General features: G+C 46.0%; 1 long non-coding RNA gene across 1 annotated transcript in view; it reads left to right on the forward strand.

Annotated features, from left to right (window-relative positions):
- Positions 1-258: 258 nt before the first annotated feature.
- Positions 259-15,413, forward strand: part of LOC128341854 (uncharacterized) — a 53,871-nt gene continuing 38,716 nt past the window's right edge. The window contains exons 1-3 of the long non-coding RNA XR_008314617.1: positions 259-522; positions 2,760-2,919; positions 7,691-7,815. This is a non-coding gene — a long non-coding RNA (uncharacterized LOC128341854). The remainder of the gene's footprint in view (positions 523-2,759; positions 2,920-7,690; positions 7,816-15,413) is intronic.

The raw sequence follows: 15,413 nt of genomic DNA on the forward strand, positions 1-15,413 counted from the left end.
GACAGTAATGCTGTATTAGTGGCCAGACACGTGAAACATCTTGCGTGATCTGTGTCATGTGGAAATGTCATGTGTGTTTCTTTAGATACAAGTCAAGCCTCTCTTTTGAATTCAATAACACATATTTTTATTTCTATTTTAAACCTGTGGGTGGTCAGTTCTTTTGAGAAACGGTCTATAACTGTGCCTCACTGATTTTTTTGGAACCCTGTTTGCTCTTGGTGACATCACTCTCTGTGATATTACCAACTGCCTTCTCTCAACTGTCAGCTGCTCAGAAGTTTGTGGTGGGAGCAAAAGGGGTTGATTTCTGCCATTGCTGGAGCCGTTCCCATCACTGAGTGAGAGAGAGGAGCTGGGAGAGGAGCTGCATCCTTCTCGCCTCTGCTTTCCTCTGTCGGGGTTAGCAGAAAGGTTGATCTCCAGATGCTGCAGTTAAGGGCTTCAAGGACACCAGCAGGCCTTTCCCTCCTGGGCGCCTTCAGCATCGTGCCAGGTGCAGGATAGAGATCATGATGGAGGGTAAGGGGCTTCTCTTCTGTGCTGGGAAGAGTTTCATCAAGTGGCGAGGAGTTTCAAGGGCAGCCCTGGCTTTCCTCTGTTCCCTTTGGAGAAGATGTAGGGGGTTTCTGTAGAATTTCCTTTATCCGGCTGTTAGCTAGACCTTGGTCCACTGGGCCAAGAGAGGCACTTTTTAAAGTAGAGACTCTTATTTTGAGCAGGGGGAGAGCAGTTGTCCCTCTTCAGCACAGCACAGCGCCCTTTCCAGGGCCTCCCTTGTGTCTCTTTTCCAATCATTTGGCCCTTGGGAACAGGGAGCCAATGGGGGGGGGTCCTCCTCTTGTGCCACACAGTTTGGGAAACGGCCCTGCTCCCTGGGCCATGAGGGACCTTTGGACGAAGTCGCAGTTCCTTTTGGGACACGGAAACATCTTCGGGCCTTCTTGTGACACACAGCTTGGCTTCCCTCCCTGCTAACTGAGCAAAACATTTTTTAAAGTGGTGTCTTGCTTATATTTCGGGGTGGGGGGGGCAGGGAGCAACTGCCCCCTAATCAACTCAGCATAGCATCCTTCTGAGGCTACTGCTGGCGTCTCTCTTGAGCTGCTGCTTGGACCGTGAGCCCCTCTGGGACAGGGAACTCTCTTCTCATTCCTTTTGCAATGTTAACTCTTTTTAGTTAAAAACGGCATCTCAACCTTTGTACTAATTGTGGATCGTGAGTGTGACTGGAAAGAGTGACGAGATCACATGGTCCCTCCTCCCTGCATGAGAGGGAGGAGTCTGGTCTTGTTCAGACACACCTCTTCACGTCATTCAGACCCGGGAACTGTGGGTTGAGTGCTTACACATCTGGATGTATCTGATTTTTCTTTATGTCAAAAGAAAAAGAGATACCAAAGCAGGACCGTGAAAGATTTGGGGGCACAAGAGGAGAGCTGGTCTTGTGGAGGCAAGCATGACTTGTCCCCATAGCTAAGCAGGGTCTGCCCTGGTTGCATCTGAATGAGAGACTAGAAGGGTGAGCACTGCAAGATATTCCCCTCAGGGGATGAAGCTGCTCTAGGAAGAGCAGAAGGTTTCACGTTCCCTCCCTGGCTTCTCCAAGAAAGGGCTGAGAGAGCTTCCTGCCTGCAACCTTGCAGAAGCCACTGCCAGTCTGTGAAGACATTACTGAGCTAGATAGAACAATGGTCTGACTCAGTATATGGCAGTTTCCTATGTTCTATGTTCCTATGTCTTTTCCTCTGTCTACCTGGAGGAAGGTCAAGCTGCACAAAGAGAATGCAGGATCCTGCAAGGAAACAGCTGACTGTGATGAGGGCATAATCAAGATGAAAGGTCTGGATTCTCGAACCAATGTCCAGGCGACCTGCATGGAGGACTCCTGGAGGGAGTGCACTTTATGAAGACTGTGGAAAATGTGCTGGGCAAGAGCACTGGTTGATGCAGCAGAAGGGGGGGTAACCCTGGGAGAAAGTGGCTGTGCCATCTTAGAATCCACAAAATCAAGGGGAGGAGACATTTCAAGGAAACCAGACGTGCACCTTGGATTTCAGGCAAGCTGACTTGAATAAACTCAGAGGAGCACCAGATAGGATTCCAAAACTAGACGTCTTAAAGGGGAACCTTGGCATAGACTCTGAGGGCTTTGCCGATAAGGAGAAACCTGATGCAATCCCCAAAAGGGCTTTGGATAAGACACCCTTGGGTCACATCATGGAGGAACCCAAGCCATCAACCTTTGGGGATCTCCCCACATCTCTGCTCCCTCTGAGAGACCTGTCCCCCAACAGAAGGATTCACTTGGGGGGCAAGGACAACATATGGCCAGCAGAGAGGCACCACCATCCCTGTCAGATCCCCAAGAGTGACAATGCTGCTGGGCCCAGGCCGATCTGCAGTAATGGAAAAGAAGCACCCAACTGGGAGCATAGCATCTCCCTCAGGAGAGACCGACTTGTGAGGAAGGGGTCTTCTCAAGAGCAACAGTAGAGCCTGAACCAGCTGCACCCAATAAGGGCTGAAGAGACCAGCTACAGCGTGGAGACCTGCAGGCCCCTAGTTAAGCCCTGCTGAGTCTAGATGGCCCTTGCTACAAGAGCATGTTTAGCTGTGTTTTCTAATGTCTGAGTCTCTGTCTGTCCAGCATCCAGGCTCTGCTGGCTTATCTCCTGGGGCCTTTGTCTTTTCCTGTTATTCCTTTCTGCAGGAGTTCTCTGGTCCTTGTCCAAACTGTCTTCCTGTCCTCTTTTTAGGCCTGATCTCCACTTGGTCTAGCAGCCTTTCCTGAGCTGGGCCTGTGCCAAAGTAAAAGTGCCCAGGAGAAGGAGTGGGAATCGGAAAAGAATGAAGGCAAAGCAAGCAATGGAGGATCCTGATAGCTGTGTCTCCTGATCCATACTACAGTCCTGTAAGGTAGGTGAGTCTTGTTGGTTCCATATCACAGATGGGAAAATTGAGGCATTGGGGTTTGCCTGAAGTCTTCTGAGGCCAGATCCAAAGCAGGGACTTCCAGATGAGTCATCCAGACTCCTGGTCAGCATGCCCTAGTAGCTCTCCTAGTTACAGAGAGGGCTTTGGGAAGAAGCTGGGTCTGTCTTATAGAAAGTAGGTGCTATTTGTGTCTCTGAATTGTGTGAACCCATGCCAAGGTGGTTCATGACCTGAGATTCCCACCTTGACATGGGTTCATGCAATCACACTAATGCTGCTAACCCACATTAAACCTAGATTCAGACTATTCTGTCAACAAGCCATATATTGTTGTTGTGTTAAGATTTTTTAAAGATTTTGAGCCCTTTGGGGAAAGGCAACCATCTTTTCCCTTTTTTCTATGTTGTTGTTGTTGTAATAATAATAATAATAATAATAATAATAATATTATTATTATTATTATTATTATTATTCAATTTATATACCGCCCTTCCAAAAATGGCTCAGGGCGGTTTACAAAGAGAAATAACAAACAAATAAGATGGCTCCCTGTCCCCAAAGGGCTCACATTCTAAAAAGAAACATAAGACACACACCAGCAACAGTCACTGGAAGTACTGTGCGGGGGGTGAATAGGGCCTGTTACTCTCCCCCTGCTAAATAAAGAGAATCACCATGGTAAAAGGTGCCTCCTTGCCAAGTTAGCAAGGGTTCCTTTAAAACCCTTGTTGCTCTTGTTGAAAAGTGATATAGAAATATTTGACATTGTAGTTGTTGCTGTGGACTTCTGGTAGTTCAGCCAATTTTGTTGCTCGTCTAGTCATCATGGTGGATGATTAGTGCTCGATTGTCTCTTATTTAGCCAGTGTCTTCATTATTTCCCCACTTTTATTTCCATTTTAGCAAAACAGTGCAATAGTGACTAGAACTCCCAGCATCATTTTCTTTTCTTTTTTTAATGTAGGAACAGAAGAAGCTGCCATATACTGAGTCAGACCATAGATCCATCTCTCTCACTATGGTCTACACAGACTGGCAGTGGCTTCTCCAAGGTTGCAGGCAGGAATCTCTCTCAGCCCTATCTTGGAGAAGCCAGGGAGGGAACTTGAAACCTTCTGCTCTTCCCAGAGCAGCTTCATCCCCTGAGGGGAATATCTTGCAGTGGTCACACATCAAGTTTCCCATTCATATGCAACCAGGGTGGACCCTACTTAGCTAAGGGGACAAGTCATGCTTGCTACCACATGACCAGCCCACCTCTCTGTAGCTGCAGGATGTGTGGATTTGAATAGGGGCCAGGGTGCAAAGGGATGGGGATCCAGTCTTCTGCTCTTGTGCCAATTACCAGCTTAGATCTCTGTATTCATCACGGAAAGGAAAGCTTATGGGCATTTCCCCTTCAACAGCTAACAAATTCTGGTAGCAATTAGCATTAGGGCTATGGAATGGGGGGAAGCATTATACCCCTCCTGCACACTACAAACTTCATCCAAATCAGCCCCTCCCTTTGTGGCTTGCTTTATTGGAGGGAGGAGAGGGCATTAGGAGTTCCATAGAGATCCTGAAATACAGTCCTTCTGTGTTCAAATACACCCCACCCATTGAGTAGTTATCCTGTCTTGAGATTCAAGGTATAAAGAGAGTCTTTGGTCCTAGCAAAAATACGTAATTTCTCCCTACAATCAGGCTCTGAAACTACAGGCTGCTTAGCTTAACTTCTGTGCCAGGTAAATTGATGGAAAGCATACTTAAGGACAAAATTGTTAAACAAATAGAAGAATAGGCCTTGCTGAATGAGAACAGGTTCATATGTGGTTTGGTAACAGAAGGCAGGAATAAATGGGCAGTTTTCACAATGGAGGGAAGTGTGAAGTGGGGTCCCCCAGAGATCTGTACTGGGACCAGTGTTATTCAACTTGTTCATAAATGATCTAGAAATTGGGGTAAGCAGCTAAGTGGCCAAATTTTCAGATGACACTCAACGATTTAGTGTAGTGAAATGCAAAACAGATTGTGAAGAGCTCCAAAAGGATCTCTCCAAACTGGGTGAGTGGGCGACAAAATGTCAAATGTGGTTCAATGTAAGCAAGTATAAAGTGATGCATATTGGTATTTTAAAAACCCCAACTTGACATATACACTGATGGGGTCTGAGCTGTCGGTGGCTGACCAGGAGAGAGAGCTTGAGGTCGTGGTAGACAGCTCATTGAAAGTGTCCTCAGTGTGCGACAGCTGTGAAAAAAGGCCAATTCCGTGCTAGGGACCATAAGGAAGGGGACGGAAAATAAAAATGTTAGTATTATAATGCCCTTATATAAATCTATGGTGTGGCCAGATTTGGAGTACTGCGCACAGTTCTGGTCACCGTATTTTAAGAAGGACATTGTCGAACTGGAAAAGGTGCAGAAGAGGGCAACCAAGACAATCAGGGGCCGAGAACTAGGGGCATTTCTAGGGGAAATAGTGCCTAGGGCAAGCACTGAAATTGCACTCCTGTCCAAACAGGGATGATGGGACTTGTAGTCAACAATATCTGGAAATGCCTGTTAAAAGGAACACTGTACCATCTAGAGTAGAACACTGTACCATCTAGAGATGGTTGTTGATCAAAACCTGAAAACATGAGCCATCTCTGTAAAAGACTTAGAACAACAGTCAGGAGTTATGTGAGGATTCCAAGTTTCATTTTCTGTCTCATCTCATGCTTTAAAAAAACAAAAAACAAAGCCGTGACTTTGTCCTAGAGGATCACCTGCCCAAATAGCCACTAGCAAAATAGGGGAAGAAGAAAGTGGTGGTGGTGGTGGTGGTGGTGGTGGTGGTGGTGGTGGTGTGTCTATAAACCAGTGAATGATTCCTGCCAGCCTTTGTCTTGTGATGACTGTTGGCTCAGGATGGGGTATATGTGCATTCACCACACTAGTGCTTACTTTGGCACCAGGAGGGAGGAGGATACATTAGTTTGCCACACTAGACAGAGGAATTTGCATTTGCAACAGGAGCAGACAGCCAAGTTCTGCCAGGGCCAAAACCAGCCCCTGCCAGACTAAGAAATCATTGTCATTTGCCCCTTCCTGTCACAAGCAGTGTGCTGTTCTTTTATTATTGACTCTAACTCTCAGATATCCCAGTCATGGATGGAAAATTCAGGGTCAATTTACAAGAGACACATTTTCTACATGGAAGTTTCTTCTGTGCAGGTGTTGTGCAGAAACCCATGTGTAGTGACCACCAGGGGCATAGCAAGGTTGGAATGGGCCCAGAGATGAGATTTTAAAATGGGCCCCCAGCCCCTCAAAGTCCAGGGCCTCCACACATCCCAGGCCCCCAAGGATTTAAGTCTGATATTTCAAAATAAGTATGCTGCCTGGAAATACACTTCACTGAATACACACATGCACACTTCACAGTATATAGTGATATACATTGAGTACTATATATGGATGCTACTTTTAATGCCTAGAAACACTAATTATTAAAATGGCCCCCTCACTGCAGATTAGCAAAGGAGACTTTCAACCATGCAGGGTGAGCCTATGTTTGTTTTCTCAGAATTCTGAACCAATTCAGTAAAGTTTGATTCCAGGAGGTTTTTCACATGGGGCTTTTAAAGCCCTTTAACACACACCACCTCTGGAATGGAGGTGCTGCATTCACATGTTGGCCAGATTTATCCTGAAGTCCCTACAAGTTATTGGGGAGCAGTTCACACGCAATTCAGGTTTTTCCACTGCTCGTTAGAGTGCAGCCTGATTGATATCCAGAGTATGAGAAGATGCTCTTATACAAAAGTTCTCATGTCTGAGCAAGTTACAATCTTCATATGCTCATTGTAAGAGAGCAACTAATCATTGGTTTGACTCATGCTGTAGAACACTATGTAAACAATTGAAGAGTATTTACAGACAGTATAGATCGGGCTCAGAACACTCCCACCAATCTATTTTCAGATAAAGAAAGCATACAAAAGCCGTCTCAAATCTGCTAAACATCAAGCCTCACCAAATGACAATGGATATTCATATACTGCTTTTCAACAGAAGTTCCCCAAGCGATTTACACAGAGAAATAAAAATAAAGATGGATCCCTGTCCCAAAGGGCTCACAATCGAAAAAGAACCCTAAGACAGACGCCAGCAACAGCCACTGGAGGGATGCTGTGCTGGGGTTGGATGGGGCCTGTTGCTTGCCCCCTGCAGTGGTAAACCCAAAGAAAACCACAGGGCTCTGTGGGCGCCAGGAGTCCAAACTGACTTGACGGCACACTTTACCTTACAAATGCCATCGGTATATAAATATCAGAGCATCAGCACTCTAAAAGGTGTCTCTTTGCTCAGTTAGCTGGGGTAGCTGCTAATTGAGTCAAGTTAAGTAGCTAATTGCTAAACTTTATTTTCTTGAAACTACTTGCTTTCATAAAACTCCCCTGCCTTGTCTAGCACTCCTCTGTGTATATGGAGATTGTAGCAAATCCGAAGAGATCAAAGGTAAAGGTAAACTGTGCCGTCGAGTCGGTATCGACTCCTAGTGAGCAGGAGTGGTTTACCATTACCATCTCCCATGCAGTACGAGATGAGGCCTTTCAGCACCTTCCTGCTGCTGCTGCCCCATATAGGTGTTCCCCATAGTCTGGGAAACATGCCACCAGGGATTTGAACCGGCAACCTCTGGCAGTCATGTCATTTCCCTGCTGTGCCATTGAGTAGCTCCTAAGAGATTAGCAAAGCATAAGAAATCTTTCTCTATTTCACAGTGTTGAAGAACCTCTTGAATTTGTCTTCCCAGAAGATGGAGAGGTAAGTCTGACTCCTACCACCTCCAGAGGCCAGACTGTCAGAGAGCTACATAGGAAAAGACAGCAGTCCACAGATATCCAAGGTGTTGAAAAAGGAACGTATTTCCTCTCTGTTGCTGCTGAGGGCAGCACTGAACGCTGCCAATACGAGAATGCAGGTTTAGGCTAGGCAGTAGGAATGCTTTCCCAAATGGGAGAAGGGTTGCCGAGGTCACCTCATGGAGTCCTGGGCTCTTCTTTGCTGATGGTTTTCAGACAGAAGCCAGAGAACGATGATCTCCAAGGAGCCTTCCCACTCTAAAATGCCATGATTCTGCTGTGATCATCACATTGAGTCTGCAAGGGATCTGCAAGTCCGCCCCCCGACACCCAGAATGATTCTATTTGCCCCCCAAGTTGACTGCAGTTATGAGGAAGCAGATTTAAGCTAAGCCTTGAGAATAATTTCCCACGGGGAGAGATGTCTGCAGAGGCACACACAACCATCCCAAGTACAGATATAGATAGTATAGAGGTACACTCGCACATATACTTGTGAACACTTTTTTAATGTCAATAATTGGTAAAGAGGGACCAGTGATGCATGGATTTATTTTTCTGATTGAATCCCTTCCCTTGATGGGAGTTGCAGCCCAACAACATCTGGGACCAAGTTTGAGAATCTCTTGTCTGTTGGCTTCCCAGAGGCATCCAGTGAGCCCCTATGGGGAAACAGCATGCTGGATTAGATAGGCCTTGGGTCTGATCCAGCAGTGCTGTTAGGTTCTTAACAGTCAGGTTTGATGGGAGTTGTAGTCCAACTTCTATTTCCAGTCATTCTCTTCAGCCTGACCTACTTTACAGGACTACTGTGAGGATAGAAAAATTGCATATTGGGAGGTCCCGGCAGTAAGGGCCGATATAAATTCCAGAAGCCAAGGGTTCTTAAAATTGGGTCCCCAGATGTTTCATTACTAGAATTCCCATCATCCTCAGCTACAAAACCTTGCAGGAGTATTGCATGTCTTGTTGATCAAAAGGGAATCATGCATGTTTGGACTGGAAGGGTCCTTGTAAGAGCCCTGAAAAGTCAGAAGTTAGATTAAAACAATGCAGGGTTGTGTACAGCCCATCGGATCCCTCTACTACCTCTTGGTTTCTCCCAAGACGTGCTCAAGTGATATTTCCATAGAGATCTGCTTCCACAGACATGACACTTTCATCTTGCTTCTGCTTCCTTGCAATAGCTGCCACTTGGAGGGGTGGGGAGGGATAGCTATTCACAGCAATTAGCCAAGAAGCTAGGGATGCCCCACCTGTAGCTCAGCAGCTGCTGTTGGATTAGAACTCGCATCATCCCCAGCTGCTGTGTTGAGACTACAGATTATCACCCCCATCAAAAATGGTGGCTGGGGATGGTAGAAGTTGTAGTACGGTGGGAGTTGTAATCCAACACTGTGATAACAAATATGGTCCCCTGATGCAAATCCATGGTGAAAAGCATCGTGAAAGAAAGCATCAGGGTTTGGGCAACAGCTTGTATAAGGGGGCTGGATAAAGAAATCAACATGAAAAAAGGAAGGTTGAAACTAAGGGCCAGTAAAGGAAGGCCATTACAGTAACACATTGATCTGAATTTAAGATGCTATTACCCCAAATGATTTGATGTTAAAACTCAGGGTCACGACGTAAATTCAGAATCCTGCTATTTTAGGTAAGCAAATGTTTAACATATATTAAACTGCCACCGATTCCTGGAGGGCCATCCGCCCGTTCGTTCCTTCCTCCTGCCGGACCCCACGCGGCTTGGCGTTCCTTCCTCCTGCCGGACCCCACGCGGCTTGGCGTTCCTTCCTCCTGCCGGACCCCACGCGGCTTGGCGTTCCTTCCTCCTGCCGGACCCCACGAGGCTTGGCGTTCCTTCCTCCTGCCGGACCCCACGCGGCTTGGCGTTCCTTCCTCCTGCCGGACCCCACGCGGCTTGGCGTTCCTTCCTCCTGCCGGACCCCACGAGGCTTGGCGTTCCTTCCTCCTGCCGGACCCCACGAGGCATGGCGTTCCTTCCTCCTGCCGGACCCCACGAAGCTTGGCGTTCCTTCCTCCTGCCGGACCCCACGAGGCTTGGCGTTCCTTCCTCCTCCTCCTTTCCAAACGGAACACTCTGAATTGAACTTTCCAAACGGAACACTCTGAATTGAACTTTCCAAACGGAACACTCTGAATTGAACTTTCCAAACGGAACACTCTGAATTGAACTTTCCAAACGGAACACTCTGAATTGAACTTTCCAAACGGAACACTCTGAATTGAACTTTCCAAACGGAACACTCCGGACTGAACACTCCGGACTGAACACTCCGAACGGAACACTCCGAACGGAACACTCCGAACGGAACACTCCGAACGGAACACTCCGAACGGAACACTCCGAACGGAACACTCCGAACGGAACACTCCGAACGGAACATTCCGGAGCCAAAACTCCGGACCGAACATTTCAAATGGAACTTTTGAAATGGAACATTCCGAATGGAACATTCCAAACCGAACATCCCGAGCTGATCATTCTGAATGGAACATTGTGGACCGAACATTCTGAATGGAACATTCCAATCAGAACACTCCTTACGGAATTTTCCAAACGCAACACTCCGAAGAGAACATTCAGGACCTAACACACCGGACCGAAAATTCCAAATGGAACATTCCAAACGCAACTTTTAAAATGGAACATTCCAAATCGAACATTCCAAAGGAACTTTTCAAATGGAACACTCCGAATGGATCATTCCGAACAAAACATTCTGAATGGGATTTTCGAAACGGAACACTCCGAATGGAACTTTCCAAACGGAACTTTCAAATGGAACACTCCGAACGTAACTTTCCAAACGGAACACTCTGAATGGAACATTCCAAATGGAACACTCCAAATGGTACTTTCCATACGGAACACTACGAACGGAACATTCCGGAGCTAATACTCCGGACCGAACATTCCAATCAGAACTTTCCGAACGGAACTCTCCGAACGGAACTCTCCGAACGGAACTTTCCGAACGGAACACTCCGAACGGAACTTTCCGAACGGAACACTCCGAACGGAACTTTCCAAACGGAACACTCCGAACGGAACTTTCCGAACATTCTGCATGGAACATTGTAGACCGAACACTCCGAACGGAACACTCCAAACGGAACTTTCCAAACGGAACACTCCAAACGGAACTTTCCAAACGGAACACTCCAAACGGAACTTTCCAAACGGAACACTCCGAACGGAACTTTCCGAACATTCTGCATAGAACATTGTAGACCGAACATTCCAGACGGAACACTCCGAACGGTACATTCCAAACGGAACACTCTCAATGGAACTTTCCAAACGGAACACTCTCAATGGAACTTTCCAAACGGAACGTTCCCAACGGAACACTCAGAATGGAACATTCCATACGGAACACTCAGAATGGAACATTCCATACGGAACACTCAGAATGGAACATTCCATACGGAACACTCAGAATGGAACATTCCATACGGAACACTCAGAATGGAACATTCCATACGGAACACTCAGAATGGAACATTCCATACGGAACACTCAGAATGGAACATTCCATACGGAACACTCAGAATGGAACATTCCATACGGAACACTCAGAATGGAACATTCCATACGGAACACTCAGAATGGAACATTCCATACGGAACACTCAGAATGGAACATTCCATACGGAACACTCAGAATGGAACATTCCATACGGAACACTCCGAACGGAACATTTCGGAACTAACACTCCGGACCGAACATTCCAATTGGAACTTTTCAAATGGAACATTCCGAATGGAACATTCTGAACCAAACATCCCGAACCGAACATTGTGAATGGAACATTCCAATCTGAACACTCCTAACGGATTTTTCCGAACGCAACACTCCGAACAGAATAATCAGGACCTAACACTCCGGACCGAACATTCCAAATGGAACATTCCAAACGGAACTTTTAAAATGGAACATTCCAAATGGAACTTTTCAAATGGAACACTCGGAACGGATCATTCCGAACCAAACATTCTGAATGGAACTTTCCAAAAGGAAGTCTCCGAACGGAACTTTCCAAACGGAAGTCTCCGAACGGAAGTCTCCGAACGGAAGACTCCGAACGGAAGACTCCGAACGGAAGACTCCGAACGGAAGACTCCGAACGGAAGACTCCGAACGGAACACTCCGAACGGAACACTCCGAACGGAACATTGCAAATGGAACATTCCGAATGGAACTTTTCAAATGGAACTTTTCAAATGGAACACTCTGAATAGATCATTAGGAACCGAACATTCCGAATAATACGTTCTAAAAGGAACACTCCGAATGGAACCTTCCAAATGAAACACTCCAAACGGAAACTTCCAAACGGAACACTCTGAATGGAACATTCCAAACGGAACACTCTGAATGGAACATTCCAAACGGAACACTCTGAATGGAACATTCCAAACGGAACACTCTGAATGGAACATTCCAAACGGAACACGCCGAACGGAACATTCCGGAGCTAATACTGCGGACCGAACATTCCAAACGGAACTTTTCAAATGGAACTTTCCGAATGGAACATTCGGAACCGAACATTCCGAACATTCTGAATGGAACATTGTGGACCAAACATTCCGAACGGAACACTCCAAACGGAACACTCCGAACGGAACACTCCGAACGGAACACTCCAAACGGAACTCTCCGAACGGAACTCTCCGAACGGAACACTCCGAACGGAACACTCCGAATGGAACTTTCCAAACGGAACACTCCGAATGGTACTTTCCAAACGGACCTTTCCAAACTGAACACTCAGAATGGAACATTCCATACGGAACACGCCAAACGGAATATTCCGGAGCTAATACTCCGGACCGAACATTCCAAACGGAAGTTTTCAAATGGAACGTTCCGAATGGAACATTCGGAACCGAACATTCCGAACATTCTGAATGGAACATTGTGGACCAAACATTCCGAATGGAACATTCCAAACCGAACACTCTGAACGTAACATTACAAACGGAACACTCCGAACGGAACCTTCCAAACGGAACACTCCGAACGGAACCTTCCAAACGGAACACTCCGAACGGAACCTTCCAAACTGAACACTCCAAAAGGAACACTCCAAATGGAACATTCCAAATGGAACATTCCGAATGGAACTTTTCAAATGGAACACTCTAAATGGATCATTAGGAACCGAACATTCCGAATAGTACATTCTAAAAGGAACACTCCGAATGGAACCTTCCAAATGAAACACTCCAAACGGAAACTTCCAAACGGAATACTCCGAACGTAACTTTCCAAACGGAACACTCTGAATGGAACATTCCAAATGGAACACTCTGATTTGAACATTCCAAACGTAACACTCCAAATTGAACTTTCCATACGGAACACGCCGAACGGAACATTCCGGAGCTAATACTCTGGACCGAACATTCCAAATGGAACTTCTCAAATGGAACGTTCCGAATGGAACATTCTGAACCGAACATTCCGAACATTCTGAATGGAACATTGTGGACCCAACATTCCGAATGGAACATTACAAACGGAACACTCTGAATGTAACATTACAAACGGAACTCTCCGAATGGAACTTTCCAAATGGAACTCTCTGAATGGAACTCTCCGAACGGAACTCTCCGAACGGAACACTCCGAACGGAACACTCCGAACGGAACACTCCGAACGGAACATTCCAAATGGAACTTTTGAAAATGAACATTCCGAATGGAACATCCCGAGCCAAACATTCTGAATGGAACATTGTGGACCGAACATTCTGAATGGAACATTCCAATCTGAACACTCCTAACGGAATTTTCCGAACGCAAGACTCCGAACACAACATTCCGGACCTAACACTCCGGACCGAACATTCCATATGGAACATTCAAAAGGGAACTTTTAAAATGGAACATTCCAAATGGAACTTTTCAAATGGAACACTCCAAATGGATCATTCCGAACCAAACATTCTGAATGGAATTTTCCAAACGGAACACTCCGAACGGAACTTTCCAAACGGAACACTCTGAATGGAACATTCCAAATGGTACACTACAAAAGGAACACTCCGAACGGAACTTTCAAAACGGAACACTCCGAACGGAACTTTCCGAACATTCTGCATGGAACATTGTAGACCGAACACACCGAACGGTACATTCCAGACAGAACACTCCGAACGGTACATTGTAAACGCAACACTCCGAACGGTACATTCCAAACGGAACACTCCGAACGGTACATTCCAAACGGAACACTCCGAACGGTACATTCCAAACGGAACACTCCGAACGGTACATTCCAAACGGAACACTCCGAACGGTACATTCCAAACGGAACACTCCGAACGGTACATTCCAAACGGAACACTCCGAACGGTACATTCCAAACGGAACACTCCGAACGGTACATTCCAAACGGAACACTCCGAACGGTACATTCCAAACGGAACACTCAGAACGGTACATTCCAAACGGAACACTCCGAACGGTACATTCCAAATGGAACACTCCGAACGGAACTTTCCAAACGGAACACACTCAATGGAACTTTCCAAACGGAACACTCTCAATGGAACTTTCCAAACGGAACATTCCATACGGAACACTCCGAACGGAACATTCCGGAACTAACACTCCGGACCGAACATTCCAAATGGAACTTTTCAAATGGAACTTTCCGAATGGAACATTCCGAACCGAACATCCCGAACCGAACATTCTGAATGGAACATTCCAATCAGAACACTCCTAACGGAATTTTCCGAACGCAACACTCCGAACAGAACATTCAGAACCTAACACTCCGGACCGAACATTCCAAATGGAACATTCCAAACGTAACTTTTAAAATGGAACATTCCAAATGGAACTTTACAAATGGAACACTCGGAACGGATGATTCCGAACCAAACATTCTGAATGGAACTTTCCAAATGGAACTTTTCAAATGGAACACTCGGAACGGATCATTCCGAACAAAACATTCTGAATGGAACTTTCCAAATGGAAAATTCCGAACGTAACTTTCCAAACGGAACATTCCGAACGTAACTTTCCAAACGGAACATTCCGAACGTAACTTTCCAAAAGGAAGACTCCGAACGTAACTTTCCAAACGGAACACTCCAAATGGAACATTCCAAATGGAAGACTCCAAAAGGAAAACTCCGAATGGAACTTTCCAAACGGAACACTCCGAATGGAACACTCCAAAAGGAACCCTCCAAATGGAACATTCCAAATGGAATATTCCGAATGGAACTTTTCAAATGGAACACTCTGAATAGATCATTAGGAACTGAACATTCCGAATAATACATTCTAAAAGGAAGACTCCGAATGGAACCTTCCAAATGGAACACTCCAAACGGAAACTTCCAAACGGAATACTCCGAACGTAACTTTCCAAAAGGAACACTCTGAATGGAACATTCCAAATGGAACACTCTGAATTGAACATTCCAAATGTAACACTCCAAATTGAACTTTCCATACGGAACACGCCGAACGGAACATTCCAGAGCTAATACTCCGGACCGAACATTCCAAACGGAACTTTTCAAATGGAACGCTCCGAATGGAACATTCCGAACCGAACATTCCGAACATTCTGAATGGAACATTGTGGAC

The sequence above is a fragment of the Hemicordylus capensis genome, chromosome 2 (assembly GCF_027244095.1).
Source record: "Hemicordylus capensis ecotype Gifberg chromosome 2, rHemCap1.1.pri, whole genome shotgun sequence".
Taxonomy (NCBI): domain Eukaryota; kingdom Metazoa; phylum Chordata; class Lepidosauria; order Squamata; family Cordylidae; genus Hemicordylus; species Hemicordylus capensis.